The following is an 18,144-nucleotide window of genomic DNA, read 5'->3' as shown; positions in this document are numbered from 1 at the left end:
GATTACTGCCTCCTCTTTCCTATAGGCTTTCAGCGTACAGGTATGTGTTAATTTGTATAAAAATAAAGCTATGTTTGTTTACCTCGAACACATATCCATACTATTGCAATACACTGCAAGCATTCATTACACCCTCATGTCACATAAGCCACACTGTTTGTTTGTTTGGATAACTGCTTCTGCTCCGTGACACAGGCCGTGACCTTCCCTCTCCTTTCCCTCCAGCCACCTCAGAACAAAAAATAATCCAAGGAAGAAGGAAACCTCCCCCTAAGAGGCTGCTGAACACTCAGTTTCCTTCCTCCCTAAATGTTTAACAAGCTAATAATCAAAATAAAAAAGACTTTAAACAGAGGCAACTTCAGAATCTACATGTGTTCATTCCATTAACTTGCTGGGGAAGTAGCATGAAGATGAGAACTTCTGATGGGTCACAAAACTCATCCAGTCTGGAGACAATGACGCTGGAGGCTGGAGGGGAAGGGAGGGATGATCAGGGAAAATGCACAGGCTCTGAGGAGACGGGAAAACACAGCGCCCCAAACAGCAGGAATCCACCCACAGTCACCTGCTCAGGGCCAGGGCCACCGTGGAAGAGCTCAGGAGAGTGGACAGAAATGGATGGGAGGCCTTAGGGGCTGTGTGAAAGCTCTAAGAAAGAAACTACCCCCAATCCCAGGGGGCTGCACACAAACACCCAGACCAGTGTAGGGGAGGAAAACTTTTCCCTTCTTCCCTTTAAGGTCTTTGGTTGGTCTAATAATTAAATTGACAGGAGACATTAACAAGAGAAAAACAAATTTAATTTCGTACATATGGGAGCCCCAAAGATATGTGGCTTGAAGAAGTGACCAGAGCAGGCATCTTTTATATCTTTTAGACAAAGAAACGATAAATTTGTGAAGAATTGACAAGACATAGAAGCTTGGGCTTGGGGTAGTAAATTAGTGAGGAAGTAACAAGGTTTGTTTATACAGCCTTCTCAGCCTTGAATCCCCTGTCTCTGGTGATAAGGATGCCTTCTACCCCCTGGTACAGGGAAGGTACCTTTCACATGGGAGATTTATTTCCTGCTTTCAGGGGGATAAAGGAGGGTCAGAGGGCCCTTCTTGCACTGGCTGTTTCTCAGGAAACTATAATTCAAAATAATCAATATGCCGAAGTGGTATATTTTGGGATGGCATATTCTGCTCCCCACCCACTCGGCACGCCCAGATAATCCAGTTCAGAAGCCAAAGCCCCATCACCCATTTGTAATGACATCCTCCACCCCAAAAGCCATGGAACCATTAGTCACCAAGTCACAGAGAGGGAGAAGAAGCTCCCAGCAAAACTGGCCTGCGAGCGCTCCCCTGGCAAAAAGACTCCTGGTTTTAAAGGCCAGCTGTTCACCTCAGACTGTCAAATTTCATAAAATGAAACCCAGGACCTTTCACAAGCCCATATCCACAAAATGCAAGCAAAATCTGACCTCCTGCAAAAACTCTCAGTTGAGAGGAAAAAGCTTATATGGAGGTTCGGGAGAGAGAGAGGTTAGTTACACTACACATTAGTTTGATGGTATTCCTGAGGATTAAGACTTTAAGTCTCAGAGAACTAAACTTCCTTGCAAATTTACCTGGAGCACATTACACAATGTTAAAACAAAACAAAAACAGAAAATATAGGCACCAATGCACTGGTTCTTACCTGCTTCTAGAAAAGTCATGTAAGTCTGCCAGAAAGATACTCAGTCATAAGACTTCCAAGTCCCAAATAGAATAACTCACCCAAAAAAGAAGTTCCAGGACTTCCCTGGTGGCACAGTGGTTAAGAATCCGCCTGCCAATGCAGGGGACACGGGTTCGATCCGGTCCGGAAGATCCCACATACCGCGGAGCAACTAAGCCCATGCGCCACAACTACCGAGCCTGCACTCTAGAGCCCACGAGCCACAACTACTGAGCCCATGTGCCACAACTACTGAAGCCTGGGCACCTAGAGCCCATGCTCCGCAGCAAGAGAAGCCACCGCAATGAGAAGCCTGTGCACTGCAACAAAGAGTAGCCCCCGCTCACCACAACTAGAGAAAACTCGTGCACAGCAACGAAGACCCAATGCAGCCAAAAAAAAAAAAAAAAAAGAATTTTTTTTAACAAGTTGCTGAGCACTTAAATTTTCTGTCTTTTATTATTGTTTTTGAATATTTTTTAACATTTATTTAATTTAATTTATTTATTTTTGGCTGTGCTGGGTCTTTGTTGCTGCGCATGGGCTTTCTCCAGTTGTGGTGAGTGGGGACTACTCTTCGTTGTGGTGCGCAGGCTTCTCATTCTGGTGACTTCTCTTGCTGCGGAGCATGGGCTTCAGTAGTTGCGGCATGCAGGCTCAGTAGTTGTGGTGCACGGGCTTAGTTGTTCCACGGCATGTGGGATCTTCCTGGACCAGGGCTCGAACCCACGTCCCCTGCATTGGCAGGCAGATTCTTAACCACTGTGACACCAAGGAAGCCAAATTATTATTATTTTTTTTTTTTGGCTGCAGGAGCTCAGTTCCCCGACCAGGGATTGAACCTGGGCCACAGCAGTGAAAGTGCCGAATCTTTTTTTTTTTTTTTTAATTTATTTATTTGGCTGCTCCAGGTCTTAGTTGTGGCACGTGGGATCTTTAGTTGCGGCATGCATGCAGGATCTTAGTTCTCTGACCAGGAATCGACTCAGCCTCCCTGCATTGGGAGCATGGAGTCTTAGCCACTGAACCGCCAGGGAAGTCCCGAAAGTGCCGAATCTTAACCACTAGAGCACCAGGGAACTCCCTCTCTTTCATTGCTATTAAGAAGCAGTATTTTCCTACATGTATCTTTTTTTTTTTTTTTTTTTTTTTGCGGTACACAGGCCTCTCACTGTTGTGGCCTCTCCCGTTGCGGAGCACAGGCTCCGGACGTACAGGCTCAGCAGCCATGGCTCACAGGCCTAGTCGCTCTGCGGCATGTGGGATCTTCCCAGACCAGGGCATGAACCCGTGTCCCCTGCATCGGCAAGCGGACTCTCAACCACTGCGCCACCAGGGAAACCCCTACATGTATCTTTATGCTTTTGTCTGTCTATAGGATAAATCCCTACAGTCTTAGTTGCTACAGCAAAGGGTGCATGTGTTTAAATGTTTAATATTTTGCCAAGTTGCCCTCCATGGACATGGTGACCTTTTATGTGCCCCCCAAAATGGTGCAAGAACACCTGTTTTCCCCCATACCTTGGCAGAAGTTGATTTGTTGCTAATCTGACAGGTGGGAAGTGGTATATCATTATAGTTTTAATTTGCATTTCCTGATGAGGAAATAGAGCATCATTTCAGATCATTAAGAGCAATCTGTTATGTTGTTTGCCCATTTCTTTCTTGGGTTGGCAGTCTTCTTCTTGTTGATCTACAAGTGCTCTTTATATATTAAGGCAGTTTGTCCTATGGCTGTGATATTTGTTACACGTATTTCCCCAATTTGTCATTGTTCTTTCGATTATATTATTTTATCCATGTAGAGTTTTGATTTTTATGTAATCAGATTTTAACATCTTTTATTTTATAACTTACAGATTTCATTTCATATTATTTCCTTCTCCCACTGTTTTCTTTTAATATACTTACTATTTTGTACTTTTAAAACTTTGCTCCATAACTGAGTGATCCACAAACCCAGCCTCACCAGAAGCGGGGCAGGTTGGCATTGTGTGCCTCCAGTGGGACGTGGACAATGTCAGCTACAATCATTTCTCACCAAAATGTTCACCTTTACTCCAATTCTAAGGAAAACCAGACTAATAGTCAATAGTCCTGGATTTTAAAAAATGTTAATGTCGTGATAGACAAAGAAAAGCTAGTGAACACTCTAGGCTAAGGGAGAGGAAAGAGCTTGGGAACCTAGTGAAGTTGAGATCTTCAGTTGGATCCCAGATTAAAAACTGGTGCAGGCCAAAGTGAGGGGCGTGGTTGGGAAAGTTGGATGTGGGCTGTATATCGGAGAACACTGCTGGGTCAATAGTAAATTCCTTGGGGCTGAAAATAGTATTGGGATAATGTCGGAGCATGGCCTTAGGAGATGCAAAGTATCTGATACCTGCAACTTGCTTTTTTTCTTTTTAATAAGGGCAGCTCTTCAGCTTTCTTTTTTTTTTTTAAATAAATTCATTTTTGGCTGCATTGGGTCTTCGTTGCTGTGCGCGGGCTTCTCACTGCGGTGGCTTCTCTTGTTGCGGAGCACAGGCTCTAGGAGCATGGGCTTCAGTAGTTGTGGCACACGGGCTCAGTAGTTGTGGCTCGTGGCTCTAGAGTGCAGGCTCAGTAGTTGTGGCACATGGGCTTAGTTGCTCCGTGGCATGTGGGATCTTCCCGAACCAGGGCTCAAACCCGTGTCCCCTGTGTTGGCAGGCGGATTCTTAACCACTGCGCCACCAGGGAAGCCCACAACTTGCTTTCAAATCGCTCAGTATAAGTATAACCAATCAAAAGAATGCCAGGGAACCATTAAAAGGAGTGGGGTAGCTGTAAATGACCTCAGACATTAACTTAACGGCTCTGTGCCTCAGTTTGCTCATCTGCAAACTGTGGACAGTAACAGTCCTTAGTTCACAGGTTTGTTGTGAGGAATAAATGCATTAACATAAGCAAAGCACTTTTAACAATACCCAGCACAGGAGAAGTGAAGCAGTATTAGCCAAATGATGACGATGATGATGATGGTGGAACAGAATGAGTTCCAGTACTTACCGTGAAGTGAAAAAAGTAAGGTGCACGACAGTGTGTATACAGTGTGGAAACAAAACAGTGCACATTGGGCACGTGTGCAGTCAGCGCGTACCTGATGCACTTGTACATGTGTAGGAGGTCTCTGGTTAAGATGCACAAGACATCCACTAACAGGTGTCTTTTTCGAGGCGTCTCTTTCAGGGAGGGAGGAAGACTTAGTTTTCAACAATTAGCCTTTTGAGTTCTGTACTATGTATATATTACCTACTCCAAAAAATCCCAACGTATATTTTTTAAAGGACGTGGAATGGGGTCAGAAGAGGAGAATAAAAGATCTTCCTCCACTTTGGTGGCTGGTTGCCCAGCCAGCCAGTCCAGTGCCGTGGCCGCTGTTGAGCACCCAAGCTCTGCCACCATCGCTCACAGGCCTGCGAGAGCTCTTCTCTTCCTCGGAGATGGGAGGTGAGGGTGGACAGCCAGTCCCGGAGCAGACGTAAAGTGATGGCTCTCGGGTGGCAGCAGCAGCTTCCCTGGGGTAGGGATGAAGGACTCTGCCCCTGTGCTGGCTGACTCTGCCCCACCACGTCCCACCGTAAGCTCCGGAAGGCTGCTCTGCGCAGGAAAGTAGAGCCAGGGCCCTGGAGAGACACCCGTAAGCCAGCTTACCAGCCTGTAGGCCCCACCGTGTTCCCCCTAAAAATCACCAGCACCCCATCTTCCTGCAACTCCAGCGATCGGCTGTGGAGCACATAGTGGGAAACGGCACTCACAGAGGTCTGAGATCACAGCTCAGCGGACCTGACCTTGGCGGTTTCTCTATCACCTCTGCTCCTTCCTTAGTAAGTAAGACTGCATCATTCAGGGGCTCAGAACTACCCCCTTACCATTTAAAATCTCCAGATCATCTCGGCAGCACCCACAGCCTCATGTGTTTAAACTGTCTTCCTCCAACGCCCCTCCCCCCAGCCCCGCCGCAGGAGAAACATAAAATTATAAATGGAAAATCATTCAACTGCTCTCTACCTGGAGAGAATGGAAGAAACCTAGAGGGTCCGAAACACATTTTAGTTCATATTCCTGCAGCAGAAGGACATACTGTGAGGACAAGGGTCAGGATGGATCGGTCTGTCGGAAGCCAGGGCTGCCTGGGGCAGGGGGCGGGGAGGCCTTGGTCTGGGCAGGGAGGTCAAGGCTAACCCATCTCTTTGGAAACTGGGCCCCTGGTTCGCCAGGTGATTTAGCTGGAAGAACAAGGGTGGGGCCCACACTGTGAAAGGTGTCTGAATCCAAAAGGGACCCTGACCCCCGAAGGAAGCCCCACTTGTGGAAGCCGGAACTGCAGAACGACAAGGCGGTAACTTCATCTGTTTTGGAGTTGTTATTCAGTTCAGGGACACGGACCACAGGATTCCAGCAGCAGGAAACATGTGGGCTGGATACTCAGGAGATACTCAGGCTGAAAAAGCCTTAATTGGAGCTGGTCTCCAAAAGCCTCCCACCCAGCTCTCCACGTGGAAGAGAAGATGGAAGTGGGTCACATTCTCCCAGCTGAACCGGCAGCACCGTGGGCTCCGACCGCACAAGAACAAGCCCAGGGGCACTGAGTGACCTGGTCTCCTCGCCAGACTGGCCTTTTCCTCCTGATCAGATGCTGGATGGTTCTGAGGCCCTCCAGACTGAAGGGGCACCTGGTCAGCACCAGGAAGGTAGTGACACTGCAGGGGCTGGTGAAAGTAACATTGCCCGGGAGCGGAGCCCTGTCCTGGCACCTTCCTCTCACTCTGGATGTGGGCAGGCGCCTCTGCCAGCCCTGTGCCCTCTCCACCCCAGCTCTGGCCTGAGGGCTAGTGGAAGAACACTGGGTGCTTTTGCAGAAACTGCTGGGCCTCCCTGACCGCACTCTTTGGAGGGATCCTGAGGCCTGTGGCTGGGCAGACCTGGGGAAGAAAGAACCCTCCCCCACCCCACTCTGCATAAACTGACCCCAATGGGGGCTCACAGACAGAGGTGTCCCTGGCATCATGCCGAGAGCACCGATGCGGCCAGCCCCACAGCCTGCCTGCCTCCGTGTGCCTGCTTTCCAAAGTTGGCCAAGGGAGACCTGTCAGGCAGGCAGGGAATTCCGGGGAGACAAGCACTGATGGTCTTCTCATAAGATAGGCACTGGATTGATGGCATAACTTCAGAAAGCTGTGGGGACTTCCCTGGTGGCGCAGTGGCTAAGAATCCGCCTGCCAATGCTGGGGACACGGGTTTGAGCCCTGGTCCGGGAAGATTCCACATGCCACAGAGCAACTATGCCCGTGCGCCACAACTACGGAGCCCACGTGCCACAACTACTGAAGCCCGCACGCTTAGAGCCCGTGCTCTGCAACAAGAGAAGCCACCGCAATGAGAAGCCCACGCACAGCAATGAAGAGCAGCCCCCGCTCGCCGCAACTAGAGAAAAGCCCACGCGCAGCAACGAAGACCCAACAGAGCCCAAAATAAATAAATAAATAAATAAATTTTATTTGGAAAAAAAACTGTGGAAAGAGCTCAATGCCATGATCGTTCTTCCCTGACTTGAACTCGGGTAACAAAGGGTTAATAAGCTTTTAAGTGGAAACGTAGTTCTTACTAACTGGGACTGCCAAGGTGCTAACTGTTTCTACAGACACCCACACTAGCACAGCTTTTGTTAAGTGTGACACACAAGGGCTCCAATCTACTAACTCTTCCCCAGCTCTTCTGGGAAGCCAAACCCAACCCTCCACCGTAACATCCGTCCAGGGCAGGTACCCATGCGGCTGATGTGGACATCTGGAAATTATATCCTGACTCTCCTCCTGAGAGTTCAAAACACTCACCAACATGTTCTTGCTTTAGTCACACGACTCCCAACTAGATAGTAAGCCTCTTGGCCCTAGATTCTAAGATTTGTACGATAAGAACTAATTCTACCCTGCTCACCACAGTATTCCCTACCATGAGTATACCCTGCTCACCACAGTATTCCCAGGGCCTACCATGGGGCCCAGATCGTAATAAAAGTTCAGTAAATATTTATTACTTGAATCAGTGAGTTATTAGGAGGAAGGAGGAAAGGAAGGATGAATGGAAGATAGTCATCACCTCTTGCTATCTCTGTGTTCTTGGTTTATATTACAAAGACATCACCGCCGGGATTAGAAACCAAGCCCTATAACCCCCTTCTCTGCCCTGCCATCAACGGTCCTCGAACCACGATGCACAGTTTACATGCTGCTTCCAGAAGCTTCTACAGAACAACATGAACATGAAAAATGGAGAAACTTTCATGACCTTCAATCCTTAAGAAACTTCGGAAGGAGGAAGCCCCCCAACAGAAGGACACCTTTCCCTCTGGGGGCTGTTGTCTTCCCCCTCTAACAAAGCTCTGCAGAGGATCAGGACATAATAGGTCTTTAATGACAGAGTATAAGCAGTTGGGGCTCAGTGCCCTTTCATAAAAGAAGTTCAAAAGCACTTTGGCCCAAACATCACAATGCCCCTGGGAGCTATTAAGGCACAAGGATCATTATCCCCATTTACAATTGAGGAAAGTAAGGCAAAGGGAGGTGACTTAGTTTGCCCAAGGTCAGATGAGACAGGGAAAAGGCACAGGATTCAAACTCTTTGCAGCAGCCAGCGCGCTAACTCTGGGCACCCTCACAATGTCATCCACGCTGGGCTTAAGGGAGATGTCTTTTCTTCTCTGTTGTTTCTGCTGCAAGGCAGCATCTAATATGGTGTCCAGAACTCACACACAGGAGTCCCACCAACTGGGTCTCAATCTTGACTTTGTTCCCAACTATCTTCACTTCAAACAGCTTATTGTACTTAACCTTTCCAGGCCTCAGCTTCTGAATATGCAAAATGGTAATAATGCTACTTAGAAACTACAGTGAAGACTAAGTGAGAAAAAGTACAGAAAATGTCATCATTCATTTTCTAAATGAGTACGCATCACTCTCATAATGAAAAAAAACAAAAACAAAAAAAAGAACAACAGTAACAAGAGAAAAAGGTTGCACCCACTCCGGGTTTAGTTTTTACAAGGAGACAGGCAACACGTGACTAACAAGCATTTCCGATTCGGCCACTGAAATACGCCAGAACCCTGAGAGTGACTTGCAGCACAAAAGTCCTATTTGATTCCTACCAACTCTCACTGGCCTCTCAAGGTTAGCAGAGCAGGTTGGCATCACGGACACTGACAGACAAGGGGATGCCTGAGTGAGGATTTGAAAGGCTGGCCAACTGCCCTCAGTCTGAAGAGGCCAACTTTGGATTCCTGGTGAGTTGAACTCCTGGGTTTGAAACTCCATTTCTGCTGAGCTTCCCAACTCCACTCAGCCCAGACTAAAGACAGCCAATGCTTTCTAGATACCACCATACTTGGATCAAGTGATGTGCAGGAGTGTAGATCAAATAATGATACAGGAAGTGTTCAGAGGTGACAGTGTGGCCTGGTGGTACTCAGCAGGGGACTGGTAGAGAAATGGGGATGGGGTCGGGGGGGAGGAAAGCTGCCCAGTCAATATTGGTACACTTCCAACAAAGACACTGTGACAGGGAATTCCCCGGTGGTCCAGGGGTTAGGACTCTCATGCTCTCACTGCCAAGGGCCTGGTTCAGTCCCTGGCCAGGGAACTAAGATCCTGCAAGCTGAGCGGTGCAGCCAAAGAAACAAAACAAAACAAGACACTGTGAAGACACTGTGACATACAGGTATGTGGGGGTCCCTGATGCACATAAGAACAGCAGCAAAACTCCAAGGTTACGCCAGAGTCACTACCATGACAAGAAGCTTTTCCTTATGCAGAGAATAGGACAAGCTGCTGTACAGGACAAGATGCTAAGAGCTGGCGATGCTCATTCATTCAACTCAAGAAACATTGACCAATTACCTACATACTCAGGGGAGAAAGGTGGCTTGATGGAATCTGCAGGACACACAGACACACACACCTGGAACTTCCTTAAGTTAGCTGATGGATCCCACATCTCCTGGGTACCTAGGTCAGAGACATGAGAAACCTGAGGGGAATAAATACAACACTGATGGCCTCCAAAAGCCTTCCCAGGACAAGGAGAGCCTGCTCACTGCTCTTCCAATCGTCCGGGTCTTTCTCCTAGGATGGACCCCCAGGAAAGGTTCCTGTGCAGTGACCTCCCACTGTTCAGAATTGAAGAGTAAAATCCAAACTCCTCACTGTGGCCACAGACCCCACTCCTGCCACCTCCTCACTCAGTACACTCCAGCCGCCATAGGCTTCTTGCTTCTACTGTCCTCTGCCCATCCGCAGGGTCTCCATTCAAAGTTACCTCCTCAGAGCTCGCTAAAATTATGACCCAGGCACTCTCCATCTCATTGCCCTGTTTTATTCTCCGTGCATCTCTTTTCACCATCCTACATTATTTTGTTCACTTGTGTACTTGTTTACCGTCTGTCTCTCCCACTAGAATGTAAACTTCATTAGATCACGCAACTTGGTGATCTTGTTCTTGGCTATATCCCCAGCATCTACAACGGTGCCTGGCACACAGTAGGTGTTCAATAAGCCATACAATTTAAGAAATATTTATTGCGTGCCTACAAAGTCTAACTGTAGACCAAAAAAAAAAAAAAAAGACAAAATCTCTGCCCTAAAAGAGCTTAAATTCTGATGGGAGATAAAAATCAGATTAAAAAAATGGTGAAATAACAGCTACTACTTCAACCAAGCCATACCAAGGTGCTCAGTGCTGTTCTAAGCATCTAATAGGTATTACTTAATTTAAGCCTCCCAACAACTCCATGAAGTATTAATATTTTATAGATGGGGAAACTGAGGCACAGAGAGGTTAAGTTACTTGCTGAAGGTCATGAAGCTCATGATGGCAGAACCAAGACCCAAACCCAGATAGTCTTGGTATGAAGTCCATGCTCTGATTAAGAGCTATGCTTCCTATCTGCCGAGTGTCGAGTAACTACTTGGTCAGCACCCTCAGCAGCTGTTCCTTGTAGGCAGAGCTGGAGAGAGAGCAGACCCATCAAGGAAGGGCTGTGAGCTCAGTGACATGGAGTCTGCTGGGTTGACCCCCGTGGTATACTCTGGTTGAGGAGGAATCTAATGAAAAGACATGGACAGGGTCAGGGTTCCTGGGCTCTAGTTTTAGGTGCTATGAGACACCCAGGCAAGTCAACTCGTACTTGATGAGTGTACTTTTGGGGCAGGATCTAGATGCTGTGAGGGATGGAAAAGCTGAATCCAATAGAGACCCTGGCCTCAGAAAGCTTAGGGTCATGCAAGTGCATACGAAGCTGAGAGGTAGAAAGTGACGGATACCATTAGCAAATGTACAAACAGCTATGGGATTTCAAAAGAGTTACTCACTCTCTAGGGACCACAGGTGCCCAACCGTAAGAGGGGCCCGGCCCCACGGTCCTTTATAGCTCGGATGTGTTCTGACAGCCCAGACTTGGAGCAACGTGGAGATCAAGTTTTATTCTGGTTAATGGTTCAAGTTCACGGCCACTGAGCTGCTCTCCCACCCACCATGAGATCAGTCCCAATATCTTTGGGCAACATCCTACAGCAGAGGCAGGGCAATAACGCTCTCATTTAAATAATGCAGCCGGATGTGGGAATGAAGCCCAGTGTGTTCTGCCCTCCTCCACCTCGAACTGATTTTTAAGCCTACAAACCCTCTTCCCTCAAGGAGGGGGTGGGTGACGTTTCTGTGAGCACCTTGTTAGAACGTGGAGACTGCTCCCTATTCACCCTGGTCACATCAGTATCTCTAAGGTTAGCACAGTACCTGGCCCACAGCAGGTGCTGAGTAAGGTTTGCTGAGTTAAACCTGAGCTTGGTCAGGTCTAGAAATTCTCTGCCAGAAGTATAACTCGAAGTCGGTGTTCCCTGAAGTTTTGCTTTAAAGGTCTAAGCCTCTCTCAGGGGGAGCAGACTGGTTTTACCTATTCACTTCTGCTACCCCTACTCTGGTCCAAGCCACCATCATCCCTTGACCGGAAGCGGCAACAGTCTGTCTCCCAATTAGTATCCCTGCTCCTTACAATCCAGTCTCAATAGAGCAGCCAGAATGATCTCTGAAAACAAATCAGATTTTATCACCTCTTTACTTAAAATCCACCTGTGGTTTCTAACTGCACTTGGAATAAAATCCAAACTGGCTCTTCCCACCTTCACAGCACTTACCATGACTAAAATTATTTTGTCCACTTACTTGTTTAATCCCTCCTCTTCAGAAGGTCAGCTACAGGAGGGCAGGGGCTGTGTCTCTCTTCACCACTGTAGCCCCCGGTGCTTGGAATGCTGCCTGACACATACACAAGGACCACTCACTCCACCAGGAAACCATGAATGACACACTGGCATTTAACAGCCAGCACCTTTATTTATAATTCAAAGTCCTGCTTTAAATCAAAGGAAACTTGGTCTCTCTGGACACTTTAATGGCCCAAGAGATCAGTATCACTTAGAGTCTAAAGCCAGGAACTAGAGCCCAGTAGTTGTAGCAGGGAGCTAAGAGCCAAGATACTTGGGAGCAGAACCACAGGACAAACTCTGACTTGCCTCCAGGTCCCTTGCCCACACACCCTGTGCCTCAATTTACCCAGCCGTCGGCCAGGCACACTTCCCTAAGTAGTGTGAGTGACAGGAGACAAAGTAATTAACAGCTATAGTGTACTTAGATTCTCAGATAGGAGGTGCTGCCAGCCTCACATCTCATTATTCATAAAACTCTTCATCTGCGGCCAACACAGGCCTCCTGGGCCTTCCCAGGGGCTAACCTGACAGCAGGTACTGCTCAGACAAGTTCAGCACACACGAGAGAGGCAGGCATGCGGGGCCTAACAGAGGTTGGGTATCAGACCTAAGTGTCTCGGTTACCAGGTTCAAGAAAAAGGAAAGTGGTCGGGGTGGGGATGATGGAAAGGAGGCGAGAAGTGCAGTCTGGGGCTCTGAGTGGTTAATCTTGCAGGTTCACATACACACGCCTGCCATACAGGTGAGATGTATGCCTACAATGTGCACCGTCTAGGAACACTCACTAGGAGAGGTGGGATGGGGACACGACAGTTCAACCAGACTAGGGAGAGGAACCGTGGATCAGTGACCAGATCTTGGCAGCATTTAGTTTGGGAAAATATGGGAGGGCTCTATACAGAGGGTCAGGATGCTGAGAGCAGGGCGCAGGTGAGGGAAGACACAAGAGGGCACGGGACCTGGAGTGCCGACAGACGGTGACAACCCCGCCAACGCGGTGGGGTGAGCAACAGAGTGGATGGCTCGGACACCTGTGGAGGCGACCCCCGGGGTAAGGGGGGTTGAGGACCGCTGGATGGTGGCCTGTCGCGGGGGCGGCGAGTGGCAGGAGCAGCGGGGGCCAGGTGGGGCAGGAGGCCCGGCCCAGATCAGGGCGCCGTGCCGGGGGTCCGGCTGGTGGGTCCGAGCGGGGTCGGGGGCGCCCTCCACGGCCCCTCCCCGAGAGACAAAGGGCCGGCGGCTCCCCCGAGCCCCGGCGCGGCGCGGGCCCAGGCGCTGAGGGCGAGGGCCGGCCTCGGCGCTTACCTGGGCCGCCCGACCCGGCCGGGCGGGCGGGGGCTGCGGGTCCGAGAGCGGCGCGCGGCGGCCTGTTCCGGGGCGCGCACAGCCCGAGCAGCCGCGGGGGCAGCAGCAGCAGCAGCAGCAACAGCAGCAGCAACGGGAGCAACCGCCTCAGCCTCCGCCTCCCGTTCAGTGAGTCACCGCGGCGGGTAGAGAGGGAGGCGCCAGGCCGCCGAGGGAGGGACCGGCGGAGGGGGCGGCATCTGGCTCCGCTCGGGCGGCGGAGGCGCGGCCACGGCAACGCCCCGGGGGGGCCGGGCTCCGGGGCGTGACCTGATGACGTGGTGGGCGTGGCCAGGAACACCCTGTGGCTCTCATTGGTTAAATCGGACAGAGGGCGGGGATTCCAGTTGAGTGGGGTGGCTGAGGAGTGCTCGGGCACGCTCATTGGGCCCCTCGAAGGGGGCGGGACCAGTGGCCCCGGGGCGGAGCCACGAGATGGGCAGGTGGAACCCGGTCGCGGGCAGTGGCCGAGCGGCTCTCAGAGCAAAGGGGTGGAGCGGGTCGGGGGTTGGCAGGGGAGGAGGGGCGGGGGCTCGGATGAGGAGGCGGCCTGAGGGCGGAGCCCGGGTTAAGGATGGACCCGGCGTTGCGGTAAAGCAACTCTGCCTGTCCCTAGCTGCTCCAGAAGCACAGTGATCCCGTAAAAATAATGGCCTCTCCCACGCACGCGTCTGTGTTTAAAAATGGGAGCAGCCAGATGGGGCGGAATCCTTGGTGAGACCGATTTACCCAGGACCCCTGAAAAATCTGAAATGGACGAGGTTGCAAAACATTTAGAGGAGTGGTCTTCCTGAGTCTTGGAGCTGGGAGTATTGCTACCTTTAGGCCGACTCTTGAACTGGGGGCCTGTCTAACCTGGATCCACCGAGCCCAGAGAGCCCAGGGATGGTCCTCTGTGGGTTAAACTTAGAATACTGTTTGTATTGGTAGTGGGTGCATTTTTCTGGGGAGAAGGGTGCCCTTGATTAAAATGTTTCTATAGGAAGTCTGACTATGTCTGCTAATCTGGCTCTGTCTGGAGAGAGTATAGAGAGAAACAGCCCCTTTTAGGCAAAATGAGAATTGCTCTGAACACCCACCTTCCCTTTTAAAGGGACGCGTGTCTTCAAGTGTGGTCTCACTTTCAACATTTAACTTAACAATTGCATGGGGTGACACTAACCACAGTTTAGAGGCCTTACTGCCCCGCTTTCCCCAGCCTTTTCACTCCTTTTCTGTCCCATCCTCTTCCACTCCCCTCACTTTTCTTTCCCTTCCCTATGCAAGGATACAAGATACTTTTTTTTTTACTGTATTTATATCCTCCAATGTCCATATTGCTCTTTTGATTTAATAACTTTTTAGTTACAATTGAGGAATACTTTAATTTTATCAAAAGTCATGAGATTATGAACTTTTAAAGGCCAGAAATAGATTTTAATGATGTCTGTATCTCCGTCAGCTTCCAGACTACCAGGCCCATAACAAGAGCTCAAGCAATATTTTGCAATACAGTTACAAGCTTGTCCCTCAAGTTTCCCAGCGCATACCAATACAACAAACTTACATATTCAAGTTATTTTCATGTAAATATTGATGTTTAAACAAATGAATTGGGACTTCCCTGGTGGCAGAGTGGTTGGGACTCCAAGCTTCCAGTGCAGGGAGCCAGAGGTTCCATCCCTGGTCGGGGAGCTAGATCCCACGTGCATGCCGCAACTAAAAGTTTGCATGCCACAGCTAGGGAGCCGGCAAGCGCAACTAAGGAGCCCGGCAAGCCGCAACTAAGGCGCCCGCCAGCGCAACCAAAATAAATAAATAAATAAATATTTTAAAAAATAATAAACAAATGAATTAAGGGACTTCCCTGGTGGCCCAGCGGTTAAGACTCCACGCTTCCATTGCAGGGGGCACGGGTTTGATCCCTGGTTGGGGAAATGAGACCAGGGAACTGAGATTCCCACATGCAAGAAGGGAAAAAAGAAAGGTATATGCTTAAGGAAAAATGTGGGAAAGGAATGCACAAAATGAAAAGGTGTCAGTGTGAAATAGTGGATGCTTTTTTCCTTTTTTCAAAATTTTCATAAATACATTGTTTTTATAGTTCAAAATTACAATAAGTTCATCAACATAGCCAGGCCCTTAACTACCCCATCAGCTCAGAGTTGGAAAATTCTGCATTTCTAGATAGCAGTATTACTGCAGGATTAACGCAGAATGAAACACTGAAGGCTTAGGAGGCAGGAAACATCTGTTAGTTCTGACAGCCCAGCACTGCCTCTGCCCTTTGGGGAACTGCTCCTCCCCACCGTCTACCCACCAGAGGTGCTGATGAGGTTACCAACTATAGTATTCTACCCTTTCCCCTCCACAAAAAAAGCAAACAGTGGAGACGTGAACCCAAGCTTGATCAATTTAAGTGCTGCGTTCTCTTGACCATTGGCTAAGAAGAGGATGTGACCTGAGCGGAGCCAATTGGAGTCCTTCTCTGAAACTTTCTGAATTGGAAATGAAGGGAAGTTCTTTCTTTCCTGTTGGATCAAGAGCTGTAAGGATGTGACCTCAAAAATGTTAGCATCATCCTCCACCCATCCCATGGAAAATTCTGAAGGAATGAGGCAATGTTACTGGACAGACACAGAGACCAAGATTTGGAGGGAAGGAAAGTGAAAGGGAGAGAACCTATCATGGTATGTTCCATGGTTTCAGTAGACCTTGCACCAATTCTGCACAAACCATCTCACACTTAATAGGTCCCCAAATCTGCCTTTCCTCTGTCAACAGCTGGCGCCACTCCACCAAGTTGCTTATACCAGAAACTTAAGAGTATCCTTGACACCACGCTCTCCTTTATCCCTCACGTTCAGTCCATGTTGTTTCCACCCTCAGACCATACCTTGAATCTCCCCTCTTCCCACCCTCTCCACTATTCTGCTCCAGTTTAACCCATCATCAGCCCTCACCATGACTCCAGCACTAACTTCCAAGTGTGCCCTCATTCAGGCTTTCCCTAACACCGTCAATCCATTGCCCACACAGCAGCTAGAGGGATCTTCTTAAAATGTACTGATCTTGTCACACCTCTGCTATTCAACGACTCCTCTTTGTTTTCCTGATGAAGTTCAAAATCTTTAGCATGGCTACAAGGCCTTGCATGATCTGGCTCCAGCCTGACCTTGAACTACCTTTGCCAACTGAGCTTCCACCACACACAGGCCCTCTCCCTATTCCTTGATCACAGGATACTTCTTTGTGCTTTGGTACATATGAGTACCATTTCTCTTCCTTCTACTGAAGTGTAGTTGATTTACAATGTTGTGTTAGTTTCTGATGTACAGCACAATGATTCAGTTTAACATATATATACATATTCTTTTTCATATTCTTTTCTTTTATGGTTTATTACAGCATATTAAACATAGTTCCCTGTGCTATACAGTAGGACCTTGTTTATCTATTTTATATATAGTAGTTTGTATCTGCTAATCCCAAACTCAAGGAGACTTTTCTTTACCTATGCTAGGCCAGCCCCAGTCCCAACATGGCCATAAATTCCAGGAGGGCAACGAGGTCACTGTGAACCACTCCCACCTAGTATAGTAGCTGGCAGTGTAGATGCTCAACAAATACTGCATGAATAAATAAATGGGTAAAGACTGAACCCAGGACTTTCCCTCCCATTGATAGCCACTCCTGTTTCCCCATCTCCACCCGCAACTCCAATGCTACCAACCCTTTTTTCACGCTTCACTCAATAAATTTATGATTCTATATTTTACCCTTTCAGCTTTGGGGAGGGCCTCTCTGTGCTCCCAGACATATATGTATCTTTAAATAGCTGCTTTCTGGAGGAAAAAAAATCTCTATCCTCTGTATCAAAGGGATAACTCTAACAGTAAAATATTCAGGCCAAGTATGAAACAACAGTGGAGCCACAGCAGGCTGCAGGGAAGGAAAGCTATTTTGAAGTAGTTATGGCAACAGTGGTCCTCAAATTTTACCCTATAAGAGGGCCTCCTGCCTACAAGTGGAGCAGGTACAAGGTGAGAATGGGAGAGAAAGGAAAAGACATTGTACTGAATAAAGAAGAGATTTTTTTTTTAGTAAAGAAAAAATAAGAACCAATTCTTTTTGTGTTTTGAAAACCAAATTTTAAACACTAATAACTTCCAATTATATAGAAAGTTCGAAAAATTGTCTTTTGCATCGGTCTCTATGTTTTTTTGTTTTTTTGCGGTACGCGGGCCTCTCACTGTTGTGGCCTCTCCCGTTGCAGAGCACAGGCTCCGGACGCGCAGGCTCAGCGGCCATGGCTCACGGGGCCAGCCGCTCCGCAGCATGTGGTATCTTCCCGGACCGAGGCACGAACCCGTGTCCCCTGCATCGGCAGGCGGACTCTCAACCAGTACACCACCAGGGAAGCCCCTCGGTCCCTATATTTGTCATCCTGTTTACATGCGATACAACTCTAACTTCTCTGAGGATAGACAGTGACGCAGGAGACAGGAGGCTAAGCACGCAGCAGACAAAGCATGCCGCGGTCGTGTGCCATTCTCCTCTTTCACCTTGGCAAGTGACTGTCATTTAAGTTTACTTTGGAGATAATAAGGAATTATTAAACACAATGATGAAAGCATTTTGTAGAGCAGTGGATATACATATTTTGTGTCATGAGTGGGGTATGTGCAGCTTTGAACATCTGGCTCGCCGCCAACCCGTCCCTAGAGTGTTGGTTTCTACAGCATCTGATACGTACATGCTCCCTACATCACGGAACCTTGTTTGTACTGTGCTTGGGAACAACATAAAGAAATAATTATTCACTTCT

General features: G+C 48.5%; 1 protein-coding gene across 1 annotated transcript in view; it reads right to left on the bottom strand.

Annotated features, from left to right (window-relative positions):
* The window catches only part of LOC115864970 (beta-catenin-interacting protein 1), a 152,403-nt gene extending 138,857 nt beyond the window's left edge, over positions 1 to 13,546 (bottom strand). The window contains exon 1 of the mRNA XM_060283379.2: positions 13,299 to 13,546. The gene's annotated coding sequence lies outside the window, so the exon portion shown is untranslated. The remainder of the gene's footprint in view (positions 1 to 13,298) is intronic.
* Between the last annotated feature and the right edge of the window lie 4,598 nt (positions 13,547 to 18,144).

This window comes from Globicephala melas, chromosome 1 (genome assembly GCF_963455315.2).
Source record: "Globicephala melas chromosome 1, mGloMel1.2, whole genome shotgun sequence".
In the NCBI taxonomy this organism is placed as follows: domain Eukaryota; kingdom Metazoa; phylum Chordata; class Mammalia; order Artiodactyla; family Delphinidae; genus Globicephala; species Globicephala melas.
This window is presented reverse-complemented; position numbering and strand designations above follow the sequence as displayed.